Here is a 12,275-nt window from a genome sequence, read left to right as displayed (position 1 = left end):
ACAATATCATACCTCCTTCATGGGGGAGTGTTTGTCTAGACTCCTGTGGTATGTTAATGACTGTAATAGGGCTTGAGTATGAGTTCGGGACGAACATTTGCGTTCCGCCGAACACCCGAATTTGTAGGGTGTTTACCCAAAGAACACCCTGCTATGAGTGCTGCACAGTGCATTCTGCGCCCTGATTGGGCAAAGCCTTGCCCTATCAGGGCGCAGTGTAAGCTGGTTGTTAAGGAGCGGGGCTTGGAAGCTGACAGCTGAACAATTTTTGTAAAAAGTGCAGCTAAAAAAAAGAGAAAAAAAAATGGAGTGGGGTCCCCCCCAGTCCATATCAGGCCCTTTAAGTCTGGTATGGAATTGAAGGGGAACCCCATGCCCAAAAAAACCCCTAAGTAAACAGTGTGGGGCCCCCTCCAAAACTTTTACCAGACCCTTATCATGATTCCGCAGACCCCCACAACCACAGCCCAGGGTTGTGGGGAAGAGACCCTTGTCCCATCAACATGGGAACAAGGTGCCCCAAAACACCCACCCCTAAATGTTGAGGGCATGCAGCCTGGCAGGTCAGGAAAGGGGGGCGAGCGAGCGCCCCCCCCCCCCAACCTTACCAGGCCACATGCCCTCAACAAGGAGGGTGGGTGCATTGGGGCACCTTGTCCCCATGTTGATGGGACAAGGGTCTCTTCCCCACAACCCTGGGCTGTGGTTGTGGGGGTCTGCGGAATCAAGGCTTTAACAAGGGGGCCCCCAGATCCCGCCACCCCCCCTATGTAAATGGTTATCGGGTACATAGCACCCCTACCCATTCACCAAAAAAGTGTCAAAAAATAATAAACACAAGAGACAGTTTTTAAAAAATACTTTATTAAAAAAAAAAAAGTGTCCCTTGATATAAATCCAGTTGTTAATAACGCCGCCCGCCGCACCCGAAAAATAAAAAAAAATAAATAACACTCTCGCTTCCTGGGAGGCCTCCTGCCGAATACCCTCTCTAAGCTCTGACATTTCTTATATAGGTAAGAGGTGGAGCCACCTAGCTAGGTCACCTGGCGGCATGCCCAGCATGCACAGTCTGTGAAGTCATAAAGGGGTGGTGCATTTTCTTTAGAAATGTCATTTTTGCTGCAGCATGTTTTATGCATGCTATAAATGAGCCATTTTATAGGAACATTAAGAAGACCCCCCCCCAGACAGGGGCGTAACTACCACCATAGCGACCCATGCGGGCGCTATGGGGACCGCAACCGAGTGGGGCCCAGTGAGGATAAGAGCAAAGCTTTGCCCAATCAGGGCGCAGAATGCACTGTGCAGCGCTCAGTGCATAGCAGGGTGTTCTTTGGGTAAACACCCTACAAATTCGGGTGTTCGGCGGAAGGCAAATGTTCGTCCCGAACTCATACTCAGGCCCTATTACAGTCATTAACATACCACAGGAGTCTAGAGAAACACTCCCCCATGAAGGAGGTATGATATTGTTGGATTAGACTGTAATTCCCAAATATCCTTGCATATATCTGGCTGCCAATGTGAGACTGTTCCTGGAAACTGACAGAGACACCCTGTAATAGTAAACCTATTCTTTCCTTTTTCAACAGGTATGCTCTCCCTAGCCAGCAAAGGCTCCGTTCCTATCTTACTCTGACAGAATTCCACTATTTATGCAATTCATAGTCACATAGTTAGTCTGGTTGAAAAAAGTTCTACCAATAAAGGGAAGAAAAAAATTGATATATATACAATCCGATACCCACAGTTGATCCAGAGGAAGGCAAAAAAAAAAAAACAATAAAGCATGATCCAATTTGCTCTAGCAGGGGAAAAAAATTCCTTCTTGATCCCCTTAGTGGCAATTGAATATTCCCTGGATCAACTTTAGCTATAAATATTAATATACAGTTATATTATGTGTATCCAGGAAAGAATCCAGGCCTTTCTTAAAACAATCTACTGAGTTGGCCAGAACCAGCTCTTGAGGGATTCTAGTCCACATCTTCACAGCTCTTACTGTGAAAAACACTTTCTGTATTTGGAGATGAAATCTCTTTTCTTCCAGATGTAAAGAGCGCCTCCTTGTCCTCTGTGATGACCTTAAATCTAATAATTCAACAACAAGTTCACAATATGGACCACTTATGTATTTATACATGTTGATCATATCCCCCCTTATTCTCCTCTTCTCAAGAGTAAATAAATTCAGTTCCTCTAATCTTTCCTCATAGCTGAGCTCCTCCATGCCTCTTATCAGTTTAGTTGCCCTTTATTGCACTTTCTCCAGTTCCCCGATATTCTTTTTGTTAAGTGATACCCAAAACTGAACTGCATATTCCAGATGAGGTCTTACTAATGATTTGCACAGGGGCAAAATGATATCTTTCTCTGCAGTCCATGCCTCTACAAGAAAGGATTTTGTTTGCTTTGGAAACTGCAGCTTGGCATTATGTGCCATTATTAAGCTTATACGATATGTAGATATTCGCCAGCACACCAAGGATCATCAATTTTCGTCCAAACGAAGTGATCCTTGGTGTGCTGGCAAATATCTACATATCGTATAGGTTCCAGTATCCAGCTGGTGGTCACTACAGCACCTAGTACTCTAAAGCCTCGTACACACGATCAGACTTTCCGACAACAATACCGTGGAATTTTGTTCGAAGGATGTTGGCTCAAACTTGTCTTGCATACACACGGTCACACAAATGTTGGCCAACAATTAAGAGCGTAGTGACATACTAGACGTATGTGATATCTCCATTACGAACGCTAGTTTTACAAAACCAAGCGCTTCCAGCTCGTCCTTTATTCGGAGCATGCGTGTTTGTACTTTGGACTTTTGTCCGACGGACTTGTGTACACACCATCGTAAAGTCCAACAACACACATTTGTTGGCGGAAAATTTGAGAGCATGCTAGGCAACATTTGTTGGTGGACAGTCTGACAACATATGTCCGATGGAGCATACACACGGTCAGACTTACCGCCAACAAGCTCACATTCAACATTTCCCGTCGGAAAATCCGATCGTGTGTACACGACATAACAGCTCATTCCAGGAACGTGTGTGATGGGAATATGATCTGTGGATTATTAAAGTGATTGTAAAGGTATTTTTTTTTTTTTTTAAATAATAAACATATCATACTTACCTCCACTGTGCAGCTCGTTTTGCAGTGGCCCCGAACCTGCTCTTCTGGGGTCCCTCGGCGGCTCTCACGGCTCCTCCCCACATCCGATAACCCCCTCAGGGAAGCGCTTCCCTGAAGGGGTTACCTTGCGGGCGCGCTCCCGAGTCCAGCATTCGGCGTCCATAGAGGCCGAATGCAGGACTCGGCCCCACCTTGCCCCCAGTGCCCGGGTCATTGGATTTGATTGACAGCAGCGGGAGCCAATGGCTACGCTGCTATCAATCTATACAATCAAGAGCCGAGAACCCTGGGCAGAGAGACAGCTTGTCCCCGTGGGTCAAGTTCAAGGGTTCAGGTAAGTAAAACGGGGGCTGGGAGGCCGGTCACTGCCAGGTGTTTTCTCACCTTAATGCATAGGATACATTAAGGTGAAAAAACATGAAGGTTTACAATCCCTTTAAGCATATGACCAGTTAATGTGCAGTTGAGAGGGCTGCCCAAATCTTGCAGGATTTCGGTATCCTATAGGATTATCATCCTCCTCAATATGGCAGCCTGGAGCCCATAGCAGGAGACAGTTATTCCCTAATGGGCTCCTGCCAGCCCAAAGAAATGGCACTGTGCCACCTTCAGGTTTGGAGGAAATACTGCAGCCTATAGTCTTTTGGAGAAACTGTGTACTATTAATGCGGTAGTAAACTGCCAGAAAAATAAACAAAAATTGAGCCCCTTGCAGGTTTAAGGCATAATGTACTAGCATAGGTGTGCGCAGCTTATTGCATTAGGATTTGTACCCCAAAGCTCAAACACATGTGCCTTTCTCTGCAGCTTCAGCTGCACTGGACAGTTCATTCACAAACAGTTTACTATGCTTTAGTTATGAATGAACACAGTGAGTGAGTTCATTTAGAAAAGGAATGCACTGGTAAATTACATATTTACCATCCCTTTCCCCTGCTATCTATCCTGAAACATCCACCGCAGCAGCTGGGGGTAGAGGAGGGAAGCCAGCAGCACTGCAGGTCAGGGGGCCAACACAGGGGAAGCCGGGCAGTAGGTAGAATCAGCACTGCATGTAGTGATTAGGGTGTGCCCAGGCACACCTGGCACACCCCCTGCACACATCTGTGTGTACTAGTGTGTTAGACTTACCTGCACATGTAGCCCTCTAGCCCAGCATTGTGAAAGGCCGTAGGAGCCCCAGCCACAGCAGGATACTCTGAATTTTATGGCACACTGTATGCCCTGAATCAGAGCGTCACTGTGCGTGCGCGAGTGGTATCATCGGTTATTGCCGATGTGAATATATCCTAAACAGTATACAGTGCGTTTAGGAGATATTCATTGTACCTACAAGTAAGCCTGATGGTAAGCTTGTAGTTACAAGTTAAAAAATAAAGTTTACTACCACTTTAATAAGATTACGACCTAGCTGCCCTAGCATGCCATTTCTGACAGCGAAGGGCCACTCACCTGGCTGCACATCACTAGTTACCTCTGTCTTATCAGTTTTGGCCTCTCTGTGTTGCTGAGGGATGGAAGCTGAGAAACATATCTTCCCTGGGCATGTCCAGGAAACAAGGAGTAGCAGGAAAGGGAGCTAAATGGACCTGCACCTACTGAGCATATTTAGTAAATGGGCACTCCACTACATCACCAGTATATGCAAAAGTGCTCGTGTTTTTTTATTGGGGGGGGGGGCGGCAAACAACCACCACCCCCCCCTTGCGGCACCTCAACACCTCAAAGCCCCCTCCCCGATTGCTGCCGGCGGCGGGCATCGGGCAGTGGCGGGATCGGGTAGTGGCAGACATCAAGGAGTGGAGGCTCCTGTGTCTTCTCCTCCTCCCCCCTCCTCACTTCTGCCATGTGTCCCCCCCCCTCCTCTTAGGCGTCCAATAGGATCGCCTGTCCTTTCAGCCAATCGGGTGATGGGTATCAGACCCGCTTGCCGATTAGCCGGGAGGAGGATCAGTGTTGCAACAGCGAATATTCATTTCCTATTAGAACACCTGGGTGGGTTTTGAAGCACAATGCTCTGCACCACGAGACCACCCTTATTTTGATTCATGTAGCTGTCTCTGGCAGGTATATGAATCAGGCATAAGCACTGACACATTCAGTGTGCCCCTACAGAATTCTACAGGGTATCTAAAACACCCTTTACAGATTCCCCTGACTGCTTTTTATGTTGCACTCTGTAAGCTGTGCTATACAATACATGCTTTTGACCACAGTATTTATAGTCTCAGCACTTGCTTATTGCTATGTAGTCCCCAACTTCTTCAAGTTAATGTATAACTAAAGGCAAAACTTTTTTTAGCTTTGGATAGAGTGGAGAAGGATTAGGACCCCTGTCAGGTTTTTTTTTATTGCTGCCTGTGTCCCAGTTAGGGAGATTTTCCCTCTCTATTTGTCCTGTTTACCATTACCATTGAAAGTGAAAATAAAAGAAAATACCAAATTTTGGGTTATCCCCCAAAAAGTAACAGAGGGGATTTGCAGGGATTTCCTCTCACTTTCTGTTTTGACTATGGGACAGGAAGTGAAAGTAAATCTCCACAATGGGGCACAATTGGCAAAAAAATAAACTGACCGGGGTTATGACCCTCCCTTACTCTATCCAAAATGGAAAAAAAAAAAGATTTTTCCTATAGTCTTACTTTAACCACTTGCCGACCCGGCGCCGTCATTATACTGAGGCAAGGTGGCACGATCCCGTGAATTGCCATAGCAGTACGTTGGCTCGGATCTCGCTTTTGATCACTGGCAGATCACCGTTCTGACAGGGGAGATCACACAGATTCTGTCTTTTTGCTATACAGGAAGATGGATCTGTTTGTTGTCCCAGTCACACAGCCCCCCATTGATCGCCCCTGATGTTAACCCCTTCCCTGCCAGTGTCATTAGTACAATAACAGTGCATATTTTTAGCACTGATCACTGTAATAATGTCACTGGTTCCCAAAAAAGTGTCAAAAATGTCAGTTAGGTGTCCAATCTGTCAGCCGCAATGTTGCAGTTGCACTAAAAATCACTGCTCGTCGCCATTACTAGTAAAAAAAAAAAAATATTAATTAAAATACCATAAATCTATCCCATATTTTGTAGATGAGATAACTTTTGCGCAAACCAATAAATATACACTTATTGCTATTTTTTTGGGGGAGGGAGCGGCAAACAACAACTCACCCCCCCCCCTGAGTGGCACCCCCCCCCCATCTGCGGATTGCTGGTCAGTCTTGCACTTACCCCCATCGTGGCGGGTAGCAGGCAGCATGGTGCAGTGGCTCACCTCCAAGTGTCCTCTCCTCCATGGCGGCTTCCAGCTCCTCCTCCTAGGCGTCCAATAGGATCGCCTGAGCTTTCAGCCAATCAGGGGACCAGTGTCAAAACCCACTTCCTGATTGGCTGAGAAGAGGATCAATGTTACAACAGCGAATATTGATTTGCTGTTGTAACACACCTGGGTGGGCTCAGAGCGCACTCTCTGCGACCCGAGCTCACCCTATATTGAAGCCTATTAGAACCTCCAGCTCTAATTGGTGCTTAAAAAAAACAGCCCCTCCGCATTGGAATCCATGCGCTGGTGTCCTGAAAAGGCCCGGATGCATGGATAGGGGAGGCGGCAAGGGACGGGGGAGGGGAGAGGTGGCACCCGTGCGCCCCCGGATACTCTCAAAGGGAAATCACATCTAAAGGGATGCAGACCCTGTCACTTTCCTCAATAGAGCCCTGCAGGTGCAGCAGCTGATTGATAATTATAAAACCACTTCCATACAGATTCACACAGATTGCACATGAATACAGACAAACAAACAGCTTTTCCTTCAGAATAACAAAAGATAGGAATCTGCAACAAAGTTTGTTAACCGCTTGCCGCCCCGCCGGCTGTCATATGACGGCCAGGCGGCGCGGCACTCGTTTTGGGAGGGCGTCATATGACGCCCTCGCCTTCCCGGCCCACCAGGGGGTGCGCCGCCGATGGCACTCACGTGCACCCACCGTGTCAATGGGGACCCGATGCGAGTGCCCGGCGCCCGCGATTGCCCGGTAACAGAGCAGGACCGTGGATCTTTTTGTGTGTAAACACACAGATCCATGTCCTGTCAGGGGAGAGGAGACTGATGGTGTGTTCTCAGTACAGAGGAACACAGATCGGTCTCCTCCCCTTGTGAGTCCCCTCCCCCTACAGTTAGAATCACTCCCTAGGAAACATAATTAACCCCTCGATCACCCCCTAGTGTTAACCCCTTCTCTGCCAGTCACATTTATACAGTAATCAGTGCATTTTTATAGCACGGATCGCTGTATAAATGTGAATGGTCCCAAAATAGTGCCAAAAGTGTCCGATGTGTCCGCCACAATATCGCAGTCACGATAAAAATCGCAGATTGCCGCCATTACTAGTAAAAAAAAAATAATAATAATAATAAAAATGCTATAAATCTATCCCCTATTTTGAAGGCGCTATAACTTTTGCGCAAACCAATCAATATACGCTTAATGCGATTTTTTTTTACCAAAAATATGTAGAGGAATACGTATTGGCCTAAACTGAGGAAAAAATGTGTTTTTTTTTTTTTTAAATGGATATTTATTATAGCAAAAAGTAAAAAATATTGTGTTTTTTTCAAACTTGTCACTCTTCTTCTGTTTATAGCACAAGAAATAAAAACCGCAGAGGTGATCAAATACCACCAAAAGAAAGCTCTATTTGTGGGGAAAAAAAATGATAACAATTTCATTTGGGTGTTGCATGACCGCACAATTGTTATTCAAAATGTGACAGCGCTGAAAGCTGAAAAATGGCTTGGGTAGGAAGGGGGTGAAAGAGCCCAGTATTGAGGTGGTTAAAATCCCTGCAATGTACATGGATCACCCAAGGAGGAATGTTTTCTTTTTTCTTTAACAAAAGACTTACCACACACTCTACAATCTGATTGTACAATCTCCTTTAGACCTAACAACTATGTAGTGCAAGATCCTGTCTGATCAGATACAGATTGATTGGACTGATGAGGAAATTCCTTGTATGACATAGATGTGACAGATCTAAAGTTGAATGTACAGAGATTGAAATGTCAGGTTGTACCATTTAAAGCTGTGCCTGCTTGAAAACCCTTTTTTTCCAGTTAAGAAAATCTACCTCCTAAAATGCAGAGAAAACACAAAATATTTTAAAGCAAATAAATTTGTGCAGTGATTAAACAGAAATGAATCATCTTGCTCAGGGGATGTATTTACTAAATCATAGAGACAATGACAATGTTCTATTTCCTCTAATGATTCAGTGAACAATGACTTTCCTCATTCTGTGACATTCTACAAGTGACTTTTCCAATAAAAAACAGTGGGCAATCATCCGTTATATGAAAACAAAAGCAATCTAGTGTGTCATTGATTACCTGCGGGAGATCTGCCAGACTTTTCCAAATCCGGGATGGATGTGATGATCAGAATAAGATGAGTGATCGGAGATCGCTCTATGTATCAGATCAGTGTATGGACAATGTAGGTGTGAGTGGCAGCGCTTCCCTGGTCTCCATAGCAACACCAGTACACACGCCTGTGAGTGCAGGAAGCAGCTGGGGCTTGTACACTGACACAGCAAATCCTTCTCTGTCTGATCATTGTATGGGGACAAGCCTCTGTAATGGGAAAAGTCCTGTACCCTTTAAAATGCAATGCTTTGATCACTATTATTCTAAACTCTATGTCTATGAGGATAATCTAAAGCAGGGGTCTCCAAACTACAACAGCTGGAGGGCCATCATTTGGAGATCCCTGATCTAAAGGATTATGCCACTGCTGATCCAACAGTGCTCCATCAGTGTGTTATCAGGTAGTGCTTAGGTGGATGTATGACAGCTCATTATAATATTTCATGTTGTTCAGGAGAGATTTGGGCAGAAAAAAAACTCTTCACTTCAAAATACTAGACGTGTTTAGCACTTGAGCGTTCATTCATTCCAGAATAAATTAATATTCTGGCCAATGGAATTCATAAATGCATAGCACTTGACACACCTAAACGCATGTGCAATATGCGGCTTTTAGGACCATTTCACACAAGAGATCCAATCAGGTCTGGCTGTCCGTTTTTCATCTGTACCCGATCGGAATCTCAATGCTCATCTAGCAGTGGCGGCTGGTGCTCAATACTTTAGGGGGGGTGGCAAACCAACGCCAACCCCCCCCCCCGTGCGGGAGACTGTGGCGGGGCCGCGCTTCCCCCTCCGCACTGGAGTCAGACGGACAGGGATGTGGCGATCAGAGGCCTCATTACCTTAGGAGGCAGATGACACTCTGATCTTCTCTCCTCCTCCCTCCACTGTCGGAGGTGGCGGAGAGTGCTGGATGTGGTTGCGGGTGAGCCGTCCCTGGAAGAGGAAGCCGGAGAGGACCGCTGGCTGAGCTACTCCCTGGCTCTTTCTAGCTCCGTTGCTTCTCATCACGGCCGAACGGGAAGGGGGTTCTAAGACTCCCTGGCCAATCGGGTCTCAGGACCTGCTTCCTGATTGGCCAGGAGGAGAATCAGGAAGACAGTAGCAAATATTAATTTGCTATTGTCACACAACTGGGTGGGCTCAGGGTGCAGTGCTCTATGCCCCGAGCCTACCCTTTTTTGAAGCCATTTAGAGCCTCAGGCTCTAATCATGTGCTTCAAAAAAAAAAAAAACCATTGGAATCCATGCGTCCAGCACCCTACATGTAGATTAGGGGCCGGGTGCATGAATTAGGGGGACAGCGCCCCTGCATCCCTAATGGACAGGCCGTCACTGTCTATAAGTAGTCAGGTGTAAACAGACTGTCTGTTTACACTCAGCTACCCTCAATCCGATCTGGCAAAAACAAAAAGAAGCGGCATCCGTTCCCCTCCGTCTGGCCGGATCGGAGGGCAGTTAGGTGTAAATGGACAGCTGGTTCATTTATATCCGGCTGCCCATAGAGCAGAGCAGGCTGTGTCCGCATAAGCTGAGAGCACCCGGCTGCTCCACTCAGCTCAGCAGGGGTTCAGTGGACAGATTCCCTGCTGAGAAATACTGATCCGGCCTGTGTGAAAAGGGCCCTAAGCCTAGTACACACGATCAGAATATTGTATAAAAAATACCGCTTTAGAAGCAATTGTATGATAATCTGATCATTGGTACTCAGCTTTCGTCCAAAATTATCCGAAGGGACCAGCGGCAGCCAGTCCATAAGGGGCGCCACTCCCCTAATTTCCATGCGAGGCGCTGGACTCATAGCTTTCTATGAGGGTTTTTTTTTTTTTTTTGGAAGCACATGATTAGAGCCTGAGGCTCTAATTGGCTTCAAAAAGGTTGGGCTCAGGGCGCAGAACCCACCCACTTGTGACATTAGCGAATCAATATTCGCTATTGCCTTCCAGCTTCTCCTCCCGGCCAATCAGGACAAGAGGTGGGTGGGAAGAAGTTGGGAAAGCCACGACTGTGGATGGGGTGAGTGCGGACCTAGCGGGGGGATTGTTTGCCACCCCCCCCAAAAAAAATTGCCACCACTGGAAGGGACAAACACAAAAAAAATTCTCGTATGATATTAGATCGTATGATGTTAATTTAACCACTTTCCCGCCCGTCATATAACAATATGACGTATGCAAAGTGGTTGTGTTATCCTGACTGAACGTCATATGGAGTGATCAGGCAAACAAGCCGGTGCGCGCCCGCGAGGGCGTGCAGCACGACGATCGGTGGTGCTGTGTGTCAGTCTGACACACCGCAACACTGATCTTGGTAAAGAGCCTCTTACGGAGCCTCCTTACCACGTGATCAGCTGTGTCCAATCACAGCCGATCACGATGTAAACAGGAAAAGCCATGTATCGGCTTTTCCGCACTCGCCTCTGACAGATGCAAGTAAAGGAGAGCCCATCGACGGCTCTCCTGACAGGGGGGGTCTGTGCCAGTGCCGGCCCAAGACATTGTGCTGCCTGGTACCAAGAATGAAATGCTGCCCCCCCCCCAAAAAAAAAAATCACGCCCACTAAAATGCCCCCACATCCATTATTTTATATCATGGTAACTAAAGTGGACCTGTCATGGCTCTATACATGTAAAGGATTATAAAGAGGACCTGTAAAAATACAAACTGCAGAGGTGATCAAATATCACCAAAAGAAAGCTCTATTTGTGGGAAAAAAAGGACGTAAATTTTGTTTGAGTGCAGCGTCGCACTACCGGGCAATTGTCAGTGAAAGCGATGCAGTACCGTATTGCAAAAAAAATGATAGAAGTGCAATATTTCTATTATTACATTGTTATATAAAATAAAATAGTTCAACTCACCATAATGCAGAATCAGTGGGAGCCCCGAGCGTGTCACTTGCCAATGTCACCTGTCTTCAGATGCGGATTGTCACTTGCCACGACGCCACCCGCCAAACATTGCGGATTGCCACAACGCCACCTGCCACACATTGCGGATTGCCACGATGCCACCTGCCACACATTGCGGATTGTCACTTGCCACGACACCACCCGCCAAACATTGCGGATTGCCACAACGCCACCTGCCACACATTGCGGATTGCCACAACGCCACCTGCCACACATTGCGGATTGTCACTTGCCACGACACCACCCGCCAAACATTGCGGATTGCCACAACGCCACCTGCCACACACTGCGGATTGCCACGATGCCACCTGCCACACATTGCGGATTGTCACTTGCCACGACTCCACCTGCCACACATTGCGCATTGTCACTTGCCACATGTACCGGATTGTTGCTTGCCACGTCACCTGCCACACGTACCGGATTTCCCTTGCCACGTCACCTGCCACTCGCACCGGATTGTCGCTTACCACGTCACCTGGCACACATTGTGGATTGTCACTTGCCACTGCTGCTGATCCCACTGTGAGGAGCCTGGTGTTCAGGGGCGGGCTGGGCCAGGGGGCAGGGTGGCAATTTCCCCCCGGGCCGCTTGGTAAAAAGGCTGCACTCAGCTGGGTAATGAGGGGCCAGTGACACTATGCACAGCCACCGGCCGCCGCTAACTAAATGCTGTGTTTGCAGAGCGGTAGGAATATTGCCTGCTGGAACTCAGAGCTAACACAGGCAGGGCCGGATTAACATAGGGGCTGGTGGAGCTGCAGCTCCAGGCCCCTCCCTCAATATAGGC

At 47.2% G+C, this 12,275-nt stretch overlaps 1 protein-coding gene across 2 annotated transcripts in view; it reads right to left on the bottom strand.

Moving 5' to 3' along the window:
• The window catches only part of LOC141140175 (uncharacterized), a 323,779-nt gene extending 315,101 nt beyond the window's left edge, over nucleotides 1–8,678 (bottom strand). For both annotated transcript variants that reach the window (XM_073627054.1, XM_073627053.1), the window contains exon 1: nucleotides 8,535–8,678. The gene's annotated coding sequence lies outside the window, so the exon portion shown is untranslated. The remainder of the gene's footprint in view (nucleotides 1–8,534) is intronic.
• Between the last annotated feature and the right edge of the window lie 3,597 nt (nucleotides 8,679–12,275).

The sequence above is a fragment of the Aquarana catesbeiana genome, linkage group LG04, assembly GCF_042186555.1.
Source record: "Aquarana catesbeiana isolate 2022-GZ linkage group LG04, ASM4218655v1, whole genome shotgun sequence".
NCBI lineage: Eukaryota > Metazoa > Chordata > Amphibia > Anura > Ranidae > Aquarana > Aquarana catesbeiana.
This window is presented reverse-complemented; position numbering and strand designations above follow the sequence as displayed.